General features: G+C 45.1%; 1 protein-coding gene across 1 annotated transcript in view; it reads left to right on the top strand.

Annotated features, from left to right (window-relative positions):
• LOC135521655 (neuropilin and tolloid-like protein 1) overlaps window positions 1-18876 on the top strand; it is a 114805-nt gene that overhangs the window by 45649 nt on the left and 50280 nt on the right. The gene's annotated exons all lie outside the window — the stretch shown is intronic.

Consider the following 18876-nt stretch of genomic DNA (forward strand, 5'->3'; position numbering starts at 1 on the left):
AGCTTGCGCATGGTCCAACAGGCACAATACCTGAAAACAACAGAATTAAAATTAATTTTCTCACTCCTATCAGAGTGTCTTTAAAAAAATCAGTGAAAGGCATTTGCCTGATATATATATATATATATATATATTGCTCAAAAAAATTAAGGGAACACTAAAATAACACATCTGTCACGCCCTGGTCTTAGTATTTTCTTTATTATTTTGGTCAGGCCAGGGTGTGACATGGGTTTATTGTGGTGTGTTTTGTCTTGGGGTTTTGTTAGGTATTGGGTTTGTGGCTTAGTGGGGGTATCTAGCATAGTCTATGGCTGTCTGGAGTGGTTCTCAATCAGAGGCAGGTGTTTTTTGTTGTCTCTGATTGGGAACCATATTTAGGCAGCCATATTCTTTAAGTGTTTCGTGGGTGATTGTTCCGGTCTCTGTGTTTTCACCAGATAGGACTGTTTAGGTTTTCGCACAGTTATTGTTTTGTTAGTTATTTCATGTCGAGTTCCTTTATTAAAGAACATGAATAACCACCACGCTGCATTTTGGTCTGCTTCTCCTTCAGAGGAAAACCCTAACAACATCCTAGACCTGAATGAATGAAATATTCTTATTAAATACTTTTTTCTTTACATAGTTGAATGTGCTGACAACAAAATCACACAAAAATTATCAATGGAAATCAAATTTATCAACCCATGGAGGTCTGGATTTGTAGTCACACTCAAAATTAAAGTGGAAAACCACACTACAGGCTGATCCAACTTGGATGTAATGTCCTTAAAACAAGTCAAAATGAGGCTCAGTAGTGTGTGTGGCCTCCATGTGCCTGTATGACCGCTCTACAATGCCTGGGCATGCTCCTGATGAGGTGGCGGATGGTCTCCTGAGTGATCTCCTCCCAGACCTGGACTAAAGCATCCGCCAACTCCTGGACAGTCTGTGGTGCAACGTGGCGTTGGTGGATGGAGCGAGACATGATGTCCCAGATGTGCTCAATTGGATGCAGGTCTGGGGAACAGGTGGGCCAGTCCATAGCATCAATGCCTTCCTCTTGCAGGCTACCTCTGGCGAGCACATGGAGGGCTGTGCGGCCCCCCAAAGAAATGCCACCCCACACCATGACTGACCCACCGCCAAACTGGTCATGCTGGAGGATGTTGCAGGCAGCAGAACGTTCTGTCACGTGCTCAGTGTGAACCTGCTTTCATCTGTGAAGAGCACAGGGCGCCAGTGGCGAATTTGCCAATCTTGGTGTTCTCTGGCAAATGCCAAACGTCCTGCACGGTGTTGGGCTGTAAGCACAACCCCCACCTGGGGACGTTGGGCCCTCATACCACCCTCATGGAGTCTGTTTCTGACCATTTGAGTAGACACATGCACATTTGTGGCCTGCTGGAGGTAATTTTGCAGGGCTCTGGCAGTGCTCCTCCTGCTCCTCCTTGCACAAAGGCGGAGGTAGCGGTCCTGCTGCTCGGTTGTTGCCCTCCTACGGCCTCCTCCACATCTCCTGATGTACTGGCCTGTCTCCTGGTAGCGCCTCCATGCTCTGGACACTACGCTGACAGACACAGCAAATCTTCTTGCCACAGCTCGCATTGATGTGTCATCCTGGATGAGCTGCACTACCTGAGCCACTTGTGTGGGTTGTAGACTCCGTCTCATGCTACCACTAGAGTGAAAGCACCGCCAGCATTCAAAAGTGACCAAAACATCAGCCAGGAAGCATAGGAACTGAGAAGTGGTATCTGGTTACCACCTGCAGAACCATTCCTTTATTGGGGGTGTCTTGCTAATTGCCTATAATTTCCACCTGTTGTCTATTCCATTTGCACAACAGCATGTGAAATTTATTGTCAATCAGTGTTGCTTCCTAAGTGGACAGTTTGATTCCACAGAAGTGTGATTGACTTGGAGTTACATTGTGTTGTTTAAGTGTTCCCTTTATTTTTTTGAGCAGTGTATATACATATATGTATACAGTATATATATTTTTTGTCTACTGTACATCTATCTATCTTCACACTGACCATGTGCAATGCCATAAGAATCATCAGATATTTCTCCCTCTCTGTCACGGATGGCATGTTTGCCCTTAGTTTGAAGATGTAATCCAGAGACAGGTGTTTTATACAACAGCCATCTGTGTTCTCTTTTCGACTCCCACTGCATTTGCAATCAAACGGCAGAATTGTATTCATATCCTTATCATACTCTGCTTCTACTAGACATTCCACTGATTTCAAAACTCAGTCAACTTCTTCCATGACAACAACACTGTTGATCACCGTTTCTTCTCCCTCACTGTCATCAGAAGACTCTGCAATGTCTTCTTCAATGAAAATGCTTTTACTTAAAATCAGGGATTTCCTCATCGTCTGATTCATTTTCAGAGAGAGAGAATCAACATGTTACGATCGTCCTCCTGAAAGTAGTCCGACAACTTTTTCTCACTGTTCTTTGTCGATATCGCCTGATAAATTCATGGCAGCAATGTTATTTAGAGCATTAGCAACACATTTTCAGTTCTCTGTGGCTAACGTTATGTCTTTCGAAAGAACTGCAGTAGAAAGGATGATCTACAAATAACGAGCAGGTAATTTTATAGACAGAAGATGCTACATGGCAGACCAATCCGAAACTCATCTGTCGGCATCTCTAGCCCATTCATTATCTCAGCCAATTATGGCTAGCGGGATAATGTCTTGTCTGTCTTTTTTCCTGTATTGTTCTGTGGTTAAACCCACTAGGCTCGTAGTTTAACAACTTTATTTGTATTTACAGATGGCGTACACGTTTGTTATTAAGACAAATGGAAGTTTAAATGTTCCAGAAGGCATTTCTGCCAATGAACGCATTTTGATAGAAAATGCCTCTCCTGTGAAGTCGTGACATACGCCTAGTTTGCTGAAACGAGTCACATATCTGCAACACAATAACAGACAAACTATAGAAGGACTTTGTGGTCATAACTTGATACCCGTGCACATCACCCTTTCAGTAATTATACTGTTCACTTGGCTACATGATTGAAAATAACCTGATTATTTCAAGCCAGGATTTAGCCTTTGCTATATTTTTTAAAGTAGTCACTATGATACATTTACTCAGATTGTATGCTTTCTTTCTCTGCTCTGTCTCTCTATATTTCCCTCTATCTCTGTCTCTCTCTCTCAATTCAATTACATTTCAATTCAAGTGGCTTTATTGGCATGGGAAACATATGCTAACATTGCCAAAACAAGTGAAGTAGATAATATACAAAAGTGAAATAAACAATACAAATGATCAGTAAAGATTAAACTCACAGAAGTTCCAAAAGAATAAAGACATTACAAATGTCGTATTATGTATAAATACAGTGTTGTAACGATGTGAAAATGATTAAAGTACAAAAGGCAAAATAAATAAACAATCTCTTTCCCTCGCCTTACCTGAGTTTGCAGTCCGGCTTCTCATGTTTGCCTTCACTTCATCAAAGTGACGTCTCTCAGCTCCTCCCTTCCTGCTGGGGAAGGAAATAAAAAAAAATTTAAAAAAACATGTTTACACTGCAGCCCTCAAGGATTAGTGTTTTGCACCAAGACAGCACTTCTCTTTGCTTCATCTGTGGGTATTTCTGTAATACCTTGGTGTTTGCTTTCTCACCCGATTGCTTTGCATCATCCCATCGAAATAATGGCAGAAAGATAAATATTGTCATTCTATAAAACAGTTGGTTTTCAGACTCATTTTGGCTGAGTCAAATCTTCTTTTGATCTTTTGCTGTTCTAGTCCGTGATAGATGCCGTGTCATTATTGGATGCTTTGGTTCCTCTGGCCTGTTTTCACTAGGAAGGCGATTCCCGCATGACACAGCACTGTCATTGTATCTGCCTGATCCATGGCCTTCATTAGGCTTCATGATGTAATCCAGCGACTAATAATTCACAATCATTGACTAGTTCGGAGAGCTTGGCTTGGACGGCATGATGCAAAAAACTGATTTTTATTAATCTGTATTAGAGAGGGAGAAAAGGGGAAATGGAGAGAGAGAGTGATGCAGAGAGGGAAAGAGATTGGGCCGGCCACATCCATCAATACCCACTAAATCTCTCCTTGTTGAAGGCACAAGTGGAAGAAAACACCAGGCATATTCATTGTCCTATACCTTCCTACCCAGATGCTAGGCAATGCCAGGCTCCTGATAAAGCCTATGCGTTAGGTCTCCGTATCTCAGCCCTGCAGAGTGGGATGGATTGGAGCTTTCGTAGCTCATGTATGATCATATGTCCTGTTCTTTAATGGCAGGTAAACACCCAGCCCATTTAGGAGTACCAGATGAATGGTTTATACCTGGAGAGCTGCACAAAAGGATTCTCAGTGGACTGTCTTTAGTTTTGAAGGTCTGAAGGACAAACCCCAAGCTGTGGTGCTTAGTAGAAATATGATATTGAATGGAATTTATTTTTTTATAACACATTTAATGATTAAAAGGCAAGACAAAATGACAAACAACCATAAATACATTCATTTATATTGCCATCCTAAAAAGTGACACTATTCACTGCACTTCTCCCTAACCTTAAAAATCAGCCATATTTCACATTACAACAATCTATTAATTGCCCATCATACCGATCCTTCAAATAATACACATGACCAGCAGTAGGAGGCATAAGGGGCAGTGGAGTGGTTTCTCTTACTTAGACAACATTGTCCAAATGAAAACCTTTGCCTGCTTTTTAAAGCAATTTCGACTTTTTACTCCAAGGGAAGGCTATTCCATAGAAAAATGCCTGTATGGAAAAATGTGCTTCTCGCAATATTGTTTACTCTTGGGATTTAGCACTAGCTCTGGTATTGTGACTGTATTGGTTATAGACCATATCAATATGTTTTTTTATTGTAACCTTTAAGATGTCAAACACATGATTAAGTTTAAGTTGGTCCACTCTGGAATACAAAGGCAACAAGCCCACCTCCTGGAACTCCTGTACCCCTATGTGCATCCTAGGGGGGACATTCAGCATATACCTGATAACATTATTTTGCATGACCTGCATTCTCTTTTTCAGCTTTTTTGATAGCCCACTATACCAAGCAGAGCAGGCATAATCAACATGACACTGAACCAAGGTTGAGACAAGCAGTTTGTTAACTTTAAATGTTAAAATATTTAGTGTTACGATATCAACATTTCTATTTGTTTGCCATTTTAGAAAGTATTTTAGCAGCAATCAGGTCTCCAGAAAGGGATTTATCTAGGGACACACCACAAAAAGATACATTTGTTTTAGATTCAATCTCCTTGCCTGCACAGTTTACCTTTATCTTGTCAGCCCTAAGCAATCTACATTTTGTTCCAAACAAAATTGATTCAGTTTTTCCCAGATGTAGTGACAATTTGTTGTCAAACAACCAACCTCCATCAAAACCTCCATCAAAATGTGATTCCTTACTCAGGGTCTCCACTATGTAAACTGTGGACTCCTTCCCTCATACCAGTATACCAGTATGGCTGAATCATCAGCATAAAGCAAGAGTTTACACTTTACTGTATCTGGCATATCATTAACGTATGTAAGAAATAAGAGGCCCTAAAATGGATCCCTGCGGTACTCCACGGGATATGTCTTTGGCCTCTGACAGAACATCACCAACATTACATACTTGTGTTCTGTTGGTCAGATAAGACCTAAACCAATTCACTGCTACAAAATTTAGACCCATGCTTTTCAGTTTTATCAGGAGTACATCATGTTCCACAGTGTCAAAAACTTTTTGCAAGTCTAACATGACCATACCTGTATAGTTCCCCTTCTCACTTTCCTGCTTAATGTGGTCAAAAAGGTGGATAAGGCAAGTATCAGTGGAATGAGCTGTTCTAAAGCCAGATTGTAGTTCATAACGAAGTTTGTGCTCAAGAAGGTACCCCTCAAGTTGATTCAAAACTAACCTTTCAACAAATTTGGATAAGGTGCTGAGGATAGTTTCCTACATTTCTGCTCTTCTTGTGGAAAGGAACCACCTGGACTGTTTTGAGATCCTTGGGAAATGCACCACTACTAATAAAGGTTTACAATATCATTTTAGCAGTGACACAAGCACTATCCTTTATGAATCTTGCAAGAAGGTTATCCATCAAATCAAATGTATTTATCTAACCCTTATTACATCAGCTGATATCTCAAAGTGCTGTACCAGAAACCCAACCTAAACCCCTAGGAAAAACTCCCTAGAAAGGCAAAAACCTAGAAAGAAACCTAGAGAGGAACCAGGCTATGGTCAGTCCTCTTCTGGCTGTGCCGGGTAGAGATTATAACAGAACATGGCCAAAATGTTCAAATGTTCATAAATGACCAGCATGGTCAAATAATAGTAATCACAGTGGTTGTTGAGGGTGCAACAGGTCAGCACGGCCAGGTGGACTGGGGACAGCAAGGAGTCATCATGCCAGGTAGTCCTGAGGCATGAGCCTAGGGCTCAGGTGCTCCAAGAGAGAGAAAGAAAAAAGAGAGAAAGAGAGAATTAGAGAGAGCATACTTAAATTCACACAGGACACCGGATAAGACTGGAGAAATACTTCAGATATAACAGACTAACCCTAGCCCCCCAACACATAAACTATTGCAGCATAAATACTGGAGGCTGAGACAGGAAGGGTCAGGAGACTCTGTGGCCCCATCCGATGATACCCCCGGACAGGGCCAAACAGGCAGGATATAACCCCACCCACTTTGCCAAAGCACAGCCTCAACACCACTAGAGGGATATCTTCAACCACCAAACTACCATCCTGGGACAAGGCCGAGTATAACCCACAAAGATCTCCGCCACGGCACAACCCAAGGGGGGGTGCCAACCCAGACAGGAAGACAACGTCAGTGACTCAACCCACTCAAGTGACGCACCCCTCCTAGGGACTGCATGGAAGAGCACCAGTAGGCCTGTGACTCAGCCCCTGTAATAGGGTTAGAGGCAGAGAATCCCAGTGGAGAGAGGGCAACCGGCCAGGCAGAGACAGCAAGGGTGGTTTGTTGCTCCAGTGCCTTTCGATTCACCTTCACACTCCTGGGCCAGACTACACTCAATTATAGGAACTACTGAAGAGATGATTCTTCAATAAAAGACTTAAAGGTTGAGGCCGAGTCTGCGTCACTCACATGGGTAGGCAGACCATTCCATAAAAATGGCCTAGGAAGCCTGTAAACAGTAGCTACAGTGCCTTGCGAAAGTATTCGGCCCCCTTGAACTTTGCGACCTTTTGCCACATTTCAGGCTTCAAACATAAAGATTTAAAACTGTATTTTTGTGTGAAGAATCAACAAGTGGGACACAATCATGAAGTGGAACGACATTTATTGGATATTTCAAACTTTCTTAACAAATCAAAAACTGAAAAATTGGGCGTGCAAAATTATTCAGCCCCCTTAAGTTAATACTTTGTAGCGCCACCTTTTGCTGCAATTACAGCTGAAAGTCGCTTGGGGTATGTCTCTATCAGTTTTGCACATCGAGAGACTGAATTTTTTTCCCATTCCTCCTTGCAAAACAGCTCGAGCTCAGTGAGGTTGGATGGAGAGCATTTGTGAACAGCGGTTTTCAGTTCTTTCCACAGATTCTCGATTGGATTCAGGTCTGGACTTTGACTTGGCCATTCTAACACCTGGATATGTTTATTTTTGAACCATTCCATTGTAGATTTTGCTTTATGTTTTGGATCATTGTCTTGTTGGAAGACAAATCTCCGTCCCAGTCTCAGGTCTTTTGCAGACTCCATCAGGTTTTCTTCCAGAATGGTCCTGTATTTGGCTCCATCCATCTTCCCATCAATTTTAACAATCTTCCCTGTCCCTGCTGAAGAAAAGCAGGCCCAAACCATGATGCTGCCACCACCATGTTTGACAGTGGGGATGTTGTGTTCAGGGTGATGAGCTGTGTTGCTTTTACGCCAAACATAACGTTTTGCATTGTTGCCAAAAAGTTCAATTTTGGTTTCATCTGACCAGAGCACCGTCTTCCACATGTTTGGTGTGTCTCCCAGGTGGCTTGTGGCAAACTTTAAACGACACTTTTTATGGATATCTTTAAGAAATGGCTTTCTTGCCACTCTTCCATAAAGGCCAGATTTGTGCAATATACGACTGATTGTTGTCCTATGGACAGAGTCTCCCACCTTAGCTGTAGATCTCTGCAGTTCATCCAGAGTGATCATGGGCCTCTTGGCTGCATCTCTGATCAGTCTTCTCCTTGTATGAGCTGAAAGTTTAGAGGGACGGCCAGGTCTTGGTAGATTTGCAGTGGTCTGATACTCCTTCCATTTCAATATTATCGCTTGCACAGTGCTCCTTGGGATGTTTAAAGCTTGGGAAATCTTTTTGTATCCAAATCCGGCTTTAAACTTCTTCACAACAGTATCTCGGACCTGCCCGATGTGTTCCTTGTTCTTCATGATGCTCTCTGCGCTTTTAACGGACCTCTGAGACTATCACAGTGCAGGTGCATTTATACGGAGACTTGATTACACACAGGTGGATTGTAGGTGGATTGTCATTTAGGTCAACATTGGATCATTCAGAGATCCTCACTGAACTTCTGGAGAGAGTTTGCTGCACTGAAAGTAAAGGGGCTGAATAATTTTGCACGCCCAATTTTTCAGTTTTTGATTTGTTAAAAAAGTTTGAAATATCCAATAAATGTCGTTCCACTTCATGATTGTGTCCCATTTGTTGTTGATTCTTCACAAAAAAATACAGTTTTATATCTTCATGTTTGAAGCCTGAAATGTGGCAAAAGGTCGCAAAGTTCAAGGGGGCCGAATACTTTCGCAAGGCACTGTATATAAAGTGATTGAGTGGGCTGCATAGATTTCATGACTAGAAGCTCAAAAGACCAAAACGTTGTTTTTTTTAATTGAAATTTGCTATCTTAAATGTTTGCAACACCTCTGCCTTTGCGGGATGCGTGGGGGATATGGTCACTAGTGTAACCAGGAGGTGAGGCCTCATTTAACACAGTAAATTCATTGGGCTTAAGCCATGTTTCAGTCAGGCCAATCAGATCAGTGATTAGTTAATTGACTATAACTGCCTTGGAAGTGAGGGATCTAACATTAAGTAGCCCTATTTTGAGATGTGAGGTATCACAATCTCTTTCAATAATGGCAGGAATGGAGGAGGTCTTTATTCCAGTGAGATTGCTAAGGCGAACACCGCCATGTTTAATTTTGCCCAACCTAGGTCGAGGCACAGACACTGTCTCAATGGGGATAGCTGAGCTGACAACTCTGACTGTACTCTGACTGTGCTAGTGGCAGACTCCACTAAGCTGGCAGGCTGGCTAACAGCCTGCTGCCTGGCCTGCACCCTATTTCATTGTGGAGATAGAGGAGTTAAAGCCCTGTCTATGTTGGTAGATAAGATGAGAGCACCTCTCCAGCTAGGATGTAGTCCGTCACTCCTCAACAGGCCAGGCTCGGTCCTGTTTGTGGGTGAGTCCCAGAAAGAGGGCCAATTATCTACAAATTCTATCATTTGGGAGGGGCAGAAAACTGTTTTCAACCAGCAACTGGGAGGGGGCCAGAGACAATTACTCGATGCCGACACATCTTTCTAACTGATTTACACGCTGAAGCTATGTTGCGCTTGGTGACCTCTGGCGGTTTCATCCTAACATCGTTGGTGCCGACGTGGATAACAATATCCCTATACTCTCGCCAGTTTTAGCTTTAGCCAGCAACATCTTCAGATTAGATTTAACGTCAGTAGCCCTACCCCCCTGGTAAACAATGTATGATCGCTGGATGATTCATTTTAAGTCTAATAAATCAAATGTTATGTGTCACACACACATGGTTAGCAGATGTTAATGCGAGTGTAGCAAAATGCTTGTGCTTCTAGTTCCAGCAATTTTATTTTACCTTTATTTAATTTCAGTTAAGAACAAATTCTTATTTTCAACGACGGCCTAGGAACAGTGAGTTAACTGCCTGTTCAGGGGCAGAACGACATATTTGTACCTTGTCAGCTCGGGGGTTTGAACTTCCGGTTATTAGTCCAACTCTCTAACCACTACTCTACCCTGCCACCCCAGTTTGGTGTGGCGCCAATGCAGTAATAACCAACAAGTAATCTTACCTAACAATTCCACAACTACTACCTTATACACACAAGAGTAAAGGGATAAAGAATATGTACATAAAGATATATGAATGAGTGATGGTACAGAACGGCATAAGCAAGATGCAGTAGATGATATAGAGTACAGTATATACATATGAGATGAGTAATGTAGGGTATATAAACATAAAGTCGCATAGTTTAAAGTGGCTAGTGATACATGTATTACATAAAAATGGCAAGATGCAGCAGTTTAAATGAGTACAGTATATACATATACATATGAGATGAGTAATGTAGGGTATGTAAACATTATATTAAGTGGCATTGTTTAAAGTGGCTAGTGATACATTTTTACATCAATTTCCATTATTAAAGTGGCTGGAGTTGAGTCAGTATGTTGGCAGCAGCCACTCAATGTTAGTGGTGGCTGTTTAACAGTCTGATGGCCTTGAGATAGAAGCTGTTTTTCAGTCTTTCGGTCCCTGCTTTGATGCACCTGTACTGACCTCGCCTTCTGGATGATAGCGGGGTGAACAGGCAGTGGCTCGGGTGGTTGTTGTCCTTGATGATCTTTATGGCCTTCCTGTGACATCGGGTGGTGTAGGTGTCCTGGGGGGCAGGTAGTTTTCCCCCGGTGATGCATTGTGCAGACCTCACTACCCTCTGGAGACCTCTTGCGGTCGTGGGTGGAGCAGTTGCCTTACCAGGCGGTGATACAGCCCGACAGGATGCTCTCGATTGTGCATCTGTCAAAGTTTGTGAGTGCTTTTGGTGACAAGCCAAATTTCTTCAGCCTCATGAGGTTGAAGAGGCGCTGCGCCTTCTTCACAACGCTGTCTGTGTGGGTGGACCAATTCAGTTTGTCCGTGATGTGTACGCCGAGGAACTTAAAACTTACTACCCTCTCCACTACTGTCCCGTCGATGTGGATAGGGGGGTGCTCCCTCTGCTGTTTCCTGAAGTCCACAATCATCTCCTTAGTTTTGTTGATGTTGAGTGTGAGGTTATTTTCCTGACACCACACTCCGAGGGCCCTCACCTCCTCCCTGTAGGCAGTCTCGTTGTTGTTGGTAATCAAGCCTACCACTGTAGTGTTGTCCACAAACTTGATGATTGAGTTGGAGGCATGCGTGGCTACGCAGTCGTGGGTGAACAAGGACTACAGGAGAGGGCTCAGAACGCACCCTTGTAGGGCCACAGTGTTGAGGATCAGCGGGGTGGAGATGTTGTTACCTACCCTCACCACCTGGGGGCGGCCCGTCAGGAAGTCCAGTACCCAGTTGCCCAGGGCGGGGTCGAGACCCAGGGTCTCGAGCTTGATGACGAGTTTGGAGGGTACTATGGTGTTAAATGCTGAGCTGTAGTCGATGAACAGCATTCCTCCTGTCCAGATGGGTTAGGGCAGTGTGCAGTGTGGTTGTGGTTGCGTCGTCTGTGGACCTATTGGGGCGGTAAGCAAATTGGAGTGGGTCTAGTGTGTCAGGTAGGGTGGAGGTGATATGGTCCTTGACTAGTCTCTCAAAGCACTTCATGATGACGGTAGTGAGTGCTACGCGGCGGTAGTCATTTAGCTCAGTTACCTTAGCTTTCTTGGGAGCAGGAACAATGGTGGCCCTCATGAAGCATGTGGGATCAGCCGACTGGGATAAGGATTGATTGAATATGTCCGTAAACACACCAGCCAGCTGGTCTGTGCATGCTCTGAGGATGCGGCTGGGGATGCCGTCTGGGCCTGCAGCCTTGCGAGGGTTAACACGTTTAAATGTTTTACTCACGTTGGCTGCAGTGAAGGAGAGTCCGCAGGTTTTGGTAGCGGGCCGTGTCAGTGGCACTGTATTGTCCTCAAAGCGAGCAAAAAAGTTATTTAGTCTGTCTGGGAGCAAGACATCCTGGTCCGCGACAGGGCTGGTTTTCTTTTTGTAATCCGTGATTGACTGTAGACCCTGCCACATACCTCATGTTTCCGAGCCGTTGAATTGCGACTCTACTTTGTCTCTATACTGACGCTTAGCTTGTTTGATTGCCTTGCGGAGGGAATAGCTACACGGGAATACACGGGGAATAGCTACACGGGTAATGGAGTCGCAAATGACTAGGCTTTTCAATTTGTCAGAGCTAATGGTGGGAGGCTTCGGCGTCTCAGACCCCGTAACGGGAGGAGTAGAGCCCAGAAAAGGCTCGGCCTCGGACTCCAACTCGCTGCTTAATGTGGAGAACCAGTTGAAAGTTTCTGTCAGCTGAATGAGCAACACCGGTTGAGCATTCCTACAGCATTTCCCTCCAGAAGCCATGAGAAGGTTTTCCAGTTGCTTTATTTGGGTTCATTAAGCATAGTAGATTGGAAACTTTGTCCTCTGTTACCATGCACAGCTCAAACAAATAATTTGTGATACTTGTGCTGTGGTAAAAGTTGTTAATGAAAGACTGGCCATAGTGTCCAGAGCAGGTGGGTAACTTCTTAACCAGAGATGAGGCTATAGTGGTAAAAAATGTGTTCAAATCATTTGCAACCTTTGCCTGGTCATCATAAAACATAATCAATATCCAGGCAAATACTACAGGATTTTACCTTATGGAGAGATTTTGAGCCAGTGTCGTTTAAAATGTTCCACAGTTTATGAGGCTGATGTAAGTTGTCATAGACAGTGTCTATATAATGTTGGGATTTGGCCTTATCCATTTTGTATCTTGCCTGGTTTCTACAGTTAATAAATCATCATCTTGTTGTAGATTTGTCCTGAATCTGTCCAGGGAGCGATCCCTTTTCCTTAAGATCTCGGAAGCGGTCCATTTCCCTGACTGCTGTTTGATTCTAATTTGTTTCATCGGAGCCAGAGAGTCGAGTGCAGACAGAAACAGATCTTTAAAAATATAACAAGAGTGATCAACATCATCACGGTTTAATACATGAGACCAATCCAAAATTCCAAGTACTTCTACAAAACGTTCTTTTGAATATTGTTTCATAGACCGTACCTTCATGTATTTATTACCTGGCTCGAGTAGCATTTTGGATTTCTTACGGGTTCAGTAGGTTACCATATGATCACGTAAACCAATATTTAAGACTGACAGATGTTCTCTTGATCTGATACAATACTCAAATCCAAAGTTGATTTACCTGTCAATACACCTGGGTTGGCTCAACAATCAGTTGTTTTAGACCAAATAACTGACTAAAGATATACAGGGCATTTACTAGTGTACTTCTCTGGGGTGATAACTGCACATTTCTATTAATATTGCCAAGCAGAATTAATTCTCTATCAGCCAATACATTGTGATCACAGCAACTAGATTCAAGTAAATCATAGAAATGATTCTGCTTAGGAGGCCGATAGCTCACACCACCAAGTATAGGAAGACATATAGGAAGAAGTACATCTACCCATGCAACCTCAAGACCATCCATTTTCAGACCTGAACGAGGGTTCAAATGCACATCATTCCTTGTAAAAACACACACGCCGCCACCGTTTCGGGTCAATTCTATGAATGCTATGACCCGGTAGCTCAACCTCATCGTCCTCAATTGACCTATCGAGCCATGTCACAGTCACAGCAACTACTGCAGCCCCTGTGTTAGAAGCAAGGAGTTTTAATTTCTCTAATTTCGGCAGCAGGCTCCGTGTTATCACATAGATAAAATTAAAAGTCCTCTCCGATTGAAACAGTCAAACATGTCATTTTCTGTGCCCACTGCTGATACATCGACAATCTCATCTAGATTGCACTCATCATCCCTGCTTGTGTTCAGCATCCCAATGTTTGGCATTGCATTTAAACAGCATACATTTAAACAGCATATATTTAAACAGCATACATTTAAACAGCATACATTTAAACAGCATACATTTAAACAGCATACATTTAAACAGCATACATTGTAAACAAGCGAAATGTTACTTTGAGACTATAGCTTCATCATATGACAAGGGGTTGATAGCTCCACACATTATGTGAACAAATAAATCACAAATGTCACAAGCCCCCGCTTTTGAATTCTTCCTTACGGTCTTACTACAGTTTGGGCATGGTTTTTAAGCTTGCTTTGTGGTGTTTGGGCCAGGACAGGGGTGTACATCGACACAGAGTAGCAGGCTGAAGGTAACAAGCAGATTGTTGGAATTAACACCGGTCTCAGGGGAGCTGCAGCGTTTCCTGTGTACCTTCCCCAAGCGGCTCAGCTGTTCCCGTAGGAAAGGTGATATCAGGTGCTGGTAAAGTTGTTCATGGCCGAAGTTCACAATATGAAAGTGAAGATTTCCATCCACGTCTTTCGGTGTGGGTGGAACAGGAGTTTGGGATCATCTCCATGTTTGAATTGTAGAATAAATCAGAAACGCAAGAAGAGCAAAACTTCTGGCTAGAGCCATAATAGTGTTCAAATGTGATATAGAAACAAACAATACTGATATACAGACAAACAATTTACCCACTGAAGTCGGTTACGACACCGATCTCATTACTAGCTCAAAGTAACATGTGGACAGGGAGGCGCTTTGGGATTAGCTAACTAATGTTGTGTGGGATGACTTTATTTGAATGGTCACATCTTTTAATTGGTCATAAACTGACATTCGTTGTTTTAACACCTAGTGGCATGAGAGAGAGAGAGAGAGAGAGACAGACACAGAGACAGACACAGAGTCAGACACAGAGTCAGACACAGAGTCAGACACAGAGTCAGACAGACAGACAGACGAGAGACACAGAGAGAGACACAGAGAGAGACACAGAGAGAGACACAGAGAGTGAGAGATTTTTCCTCTCCCTATCTATTCCACTTATCTGTTGGTTGAAGCCGAGCTGACACTGCAGGCTCCATTAGTTTTGTGCTTCTGTGCCGTTTGTCAGTTAAAGCGTTACCTTTCCCTACCACGCGTCCCGAGTCGGCAGCTCATTAACGCTAATGACGGTAGGCATTATGCGCAGCGGGCCAGAACGACAGCTGTGATTGGCCAATCTCAGTCTGATGAACGAATGGCAGGCTCTGATGCTGGAGGTGTCAGGAAGTGTTAACCTCACAGTGAAGAGCTGCTATGGGAAAGGGTCATTATGAAATATGTGGTTCATATTTATAGACAGGGATTCAGACTAACTGAGATTGGTCAGGCTGTTATGTGTAAGTGTAAGTTGTGGTTATAACTAGGGGCCTGAGTTTTTACTGATCACAAGACCTAACCAGGAACAACTCTGGGGCCTTAGTGAGAGTCCATAACTAGTGCCTGGAGTTTTTCCTGGTTAAGTCATACGCGTAGGGAAAACTCTATGCCCTATGATCCTTCTGTGAGACAGGATCCTCATTATCACAATATGGTTAATATTTCAACGGTCTGGCTGGCAGTGATGTGAGAAGGTAACAAGTGTATTTCTTGCTTTATTCGATTGATATTTGTGTGATAAGGGTCATCACAAATGTCTGTAGACAATCCGGCAAAGAGAGACAGGAAGACTGATGTGTTGACATGCCTTACAATCATACTGTATGTAGCCTAGTGAGTGAACCGTTGAATGATTAATCTTCAACTTCTCTGATCTCTCAGTAGTGCTGAGTGTGATGACTGCGGTGGTGGAAAAAGTACCAAATTGTCATACTTGAGTAAAAGTAAAGATACTTTTATACAAAGTCATTTTGTATAAAAGTGAGTCACCCAGTAAAATACTACTTGAGTAAAAGTCAAAAAGTATTTGGTTTTAAATATACTTAAGTATCAACAGTAAAAGTATAAATTAGTTCACATTCCTTATATTAAGCAAACCAGACGGAACCATTTTCATGCATTTTTTATCAATTACAGATAGCCAGGGGCACACTCAGACATCATTTACGAAAGAAGCGTGTGTCATGCCCTGGTCGAAATATATTGTGTTTGTCTTTATTTATTTGGTCAGGCCAGGGTGTGACATGGGTTTATTGTGGTGTGTTTTGTCTTGGGGTTTTGTTAGGTATTGGGTGTGTGGTTTAGTGGGGGTATCTAGCATAGCCTATGGCTGTCTGGAGTGGTTCTCAATCAGAGGCAGGTGTTTATTGTTGTCTCTGATTGGGAACCATATTTAGGCAGCCATATTCTTTGAGTATTTCGTGGGTGATTGTTCCTGTCTCTGTGTTTGTTGTCACCAGATAGGCTGTATAGGTTCACGTTCCGTTTGTTGTTTTTGTATTGTTAGTTATTTCATGTCGAGTTCCTTTTCATTATATAACATGAATAACCACCACGCTGCATTTTGGTCCGCTCCTCCTTCGACAGACGAGAACCGTTACAGAATCACCCACCACAACAGGACCAAGCGGCGTGGTAACAGGCAACAGCAGGAGCAACAAAGAGAGGAATGGACATGGGTGGACGAATTGTACAGAGAAGGACCTTGGGGTCAGCCTGGAGAATATCGCTGCACCAAAGAAGAACTGGAGGCGGAGAAAACTGAGAGGCGCTGGTATGAGGAGGCAGCACGGCGACGCGGATGGAAGCCTGAGAGTCAGCCCCAAAAATGTCTTGGGGGGAGGCTCACAGGGAGTATGGCAACGTTAGGTAGGAGACCTACGCCAACTTCCTGTGGTTACCGGGGGGCTAGAGAGACCGGGCAGGCACCGTGTTATGCTGTGGTGCGCACAGTGTCTCCAGTGCGGGTGCATAGCCCGGGGCGGTATATTCCAGCTCCGCGTATCGGCCGGGCTAGATTGAGTGTCGAGACAAATGCCATGAAGCTGGCTCTACACATTTGGTCCTCAGTGCGTCTCCTTGGGCCGGCTTACATGGCACCAGCCTTGCGCACGGTGTCCCCGGTTCGCCTGCATAGCCCAGTGCGGGCTATGCCACCTCGCCGCACTGGTAGAGCGACCGGGAGTATTCAACCGGGTAAGGTTGGGCAGGCTCGGTGCTCAAGAGCTCCAGTGCGCCTGCACGGTCCGGTCTACCCAGTACCACCTCCACGCACCAGCCCTCCGGCCCTCCGGTGGCAGCTCCCCGCACCAGGCTTCCTGTGAGTGTCCTCGGCCCAGTACCACCAGTGCCAGCACCACGCATCAGGCCTACAGTGCGCCTCGCCTCTCCAGCGCTGCTCGAGCCTTCCTCCTCTCCTGCGCTGCCGGAGTCTCCCGCCTGTTCAGGGCAGCCAGAGCCTTCTTCCTCTCCTGCACTGCCGGAGTCTCCCGCCTTTTCAGCGCAGCCAGAGCTGTCAGTCTGCATGGAGCAGCCAGAGCTGCCAGTCTGCATGGAGCAGCCAGAGCTGTCAGTCTGCATGGAGCAGCCAGAGCTGCCAGTCTGCAAGGAGCTGCCAGTCTGCAAGGAGCTGCCAGTCTGCAAGGAGCTGAGGGTCTGCAAGGAGCAGACAGAGCTGCCAGTCTGCAAGAAGCCGCCAGAGCTGCCAGTCTGCAAGAAGCCGCCAGAGCTGCCAGTCTGCAAGAAGCCGCCAGAGCTGCCAGTCTGCAAGAAGCCGCCAGAGCTGCCAGTCTGCAAGAAGCCGCCAGAGCTGCCAGTCTGCAAGAAGCCGCAAGAGCCGCCAGTCTGCAAGGAGCCGCAAGAGCCGCCAGTCTGCATGGAGCAGCCAGAGCCGCCAGTCTGCATGGAGCAGCCAGAGCCGCCAGTCAGCATGGAGCAGCCAGAGCCGCCAGTCAGCATGGAGCAGCCAGAGCCGTCTGTCTGCCAGGATACGCCAGTCAGCCAGACTCTTCCAGATCCACCAGTCAGACAGACTCTTCCAGATCCGCCAGTCAGCCAGACTCTTCCAGATCCGCCAGTCAGCCAGACTCTTCCAGATCCGCCAGTCAGCCAGACTCTTCCAGATCCGCCAGTCAGCCAGACTCTTCCAGATCCGCCAGTCAGCCAGACTCTTCCAGATCCGCCAGTCAGCCAGACTCTTCCAGATCCGCCAGTCAGACAGACTCTTCCAGATCCGCCAGTCAGCCAGACTCTTCCAGATCCGCCAGTCAGCCAGACTCTTCCAGATCCGCCAGTCAGCCAGACTCTTCCAGATCCGCCAGTCAGCCAGACTCTTCCAGATCCGCCAGTCAGCCAGACTCTTCCAGATCCGCCAGTCAGCCAGACTCTTCCAGATCCGCCAGATCCGCCAGACTCTTCCAGATCCGCCAGACTCTTCCAGATCCGCCAGACTCTTCCAGATCCGCCAGTCAGCCAGACTCTTCCAGATCCGCCAGTCAGCCAGACTCTTCCAGATCCGCCAGCCAGCCAGCCAGGATCTGCAGGATCCAACTACCTGCCTGAGCTTCCCCTCAGTCCCGAGCTTCCCCTCAGTCCCGAGCTTCCCCTCAGTCCAGAGCTGCCCCTCAGTCCAGAGCTGCCCCTCAGTCCAGTGGGGTTCTGGGTGAGGACTACTAGGCCATGGTTGGCGGCGAGGGTGGACTATCCAAGGATGCGAGGAGGAGGGACTAAGACATTGATAGAGTGGGGTCCACGTCCTGCGCCGGAGCCGCCACCATGGACAGACGCCCACCCGGACCCTCCCCTATTGTTTTGATGTACGTCCGGGAGTCCGCACCTTAGGGGGGGGTTCTGTCACGCCCTGGTCAAAATATATTGTGTTTGTCTTTATTTATTTGGTCAGGCCAGGGTGTGACATGGGTTTATTGTGGTGTGTTTTGTCTTGGGGTTTTGTTAGGTATTGGGTGTGTGGTTTAGTGGGGGTATCTAGCATAGCCTATGGCTGTCTGGAGTGGTTCTCAATCAGAGGCAGGTGTTTATCGTTGTCTCTGATTGGGAACCATATTTAGGCAGCCATATTCTTTGAGTATTTCGTGGGTGATTGTTCCTGTCTCTGTGTT

This window comes from Oncorhynchus masou, chromosome 30 (assembly GCF_036934945.1).
Source record: "Oncorhynchus masou masou isolate Uvic2021 chromosome 30, UVic_Omas_1.1, whole genome shotgun sequence".
In the NCBI taxonomy this organism is placed as follows: domain Eukaryota; kingdom Metazoa; phylum Chordata; class Actinopteri; order Salmoniformes; family Salmonidae; genus Oncorhynchus; species Oncorhynchus masou.